The sequence below is a fragment of the Limulus polyphemus genome, unplaced genomic scaffold (assembly GCF_000517525.1).
Source record: "Limulus polyphemus unplaced genomic scaffold, Limulus_polyphemus-2.1.2 Scaffold3323, whole genome shotgun sequence".
NCBI lineage: Eukaryota > Metazoa > Arthropoda > Merostomata > Xiphosura > Limulidae > Limulus > Limulus polyphemus.
In genome coordinates this window covers 50,329-51,595 of record NW_013668933.1, presented here as the reverse complement: position 1 = coordinate 51,595, position 1,267 = coordinate 50,329, and positions in this window count along the sequence as shown.

The following is a 1,267-nucleotide window of genomic DNA, read 5'->3' as shown; positions in this document are numbered from 1 at the left end:
TTCCTTTCTAGCAACCACTAGTTTAATTAAATAATAACTTGATAACACCTTCCTTTCTAGCAACCACTAGTTTAATTAAATAATAACTTGATAACATCTTCCTTTCTAGCAACCACTAGTTTAATTAAATAATAAACTTTATAACACCTTCCTTTCTAGCAACCGCTAGTTTAATTAAATAATAAACTTGATAACATCTTCCTTTCTAGCAACCACTAGTTTAATTAAATAATAAACTTAATAACACCTTCCTTTCTAGCAACCACTAGTTTAATTAAATAATAAACTTGATAACACCTTCCTTTCTAGGAATGGCTAATTTATATAATAAATTTAACAATACCTTTCTTTATCATTACAATAATCTAACTACTGGTACTAAAACTTATTTTTAATATGTAGTATGATACTGTTTATATCTTTTTAAAGATTTCGTGAAAGTGAGGCAGACAGTAAGGTTTTTACATTTCTCGGGTTCATTATGCTTCAAGTTAGGTTTACGGCATATTTATAACATTGTTTATAAAAAATGTCTTATTGACATAGTTTTCGATTTATCTATGGTAATTGACGTTGTTACTGAATCAAAACAATATCTTTTTTGTTCAATGTGTTGTTTTCGATGTAAAAATACACAACCTTATTTGACAGAAAAATAGAAATCCATAAATCTACTTCAATATAATACACTTACATTTATGTGGAAAAATAACGTAAATATAAAATATTGATGTGTTGTTGCAGACATTTAAATAGAAGCTAAGATGCTGAATATAATACAGGTAAACAAATAAAGGATCCTGAGTAAATTGTTTTACAGAAGTACATTTCTTGATCCACTTTTAGACAAACATTTGTTGGATAGCCTAAAGTATATATCAAATTCGCTAAGACTAGCCAGATCTAGGAATGGTTCAGTAAATTCAACTTAGCAAATGATAAAATCTAATGAATTTTATAAGGCTAGGCCTGCGGTGCACAACAACTTTAAATCTAATGTATTGTTTAACTTAGAGTCCAAAGTAAGAAAGGAAATTAGAAGAAAATAATAAATAATTTAAACTATCTTGAAAGTTTGTCCACTAAATAAATAACTATTTCATCTATTAATTCAAAACAAAGGCTTTATGAAAGTATAATAAAAGTTTAAAAATTGGTTTACTAATAGCAATAAAACCCTGCCTCCTGGCCCGGCATGGCCAGGTGGTTAGGGCACTCGACTCGCAATCTGAGGGTCGCGGGTTCGTATCCCCGTCACACCAAACAT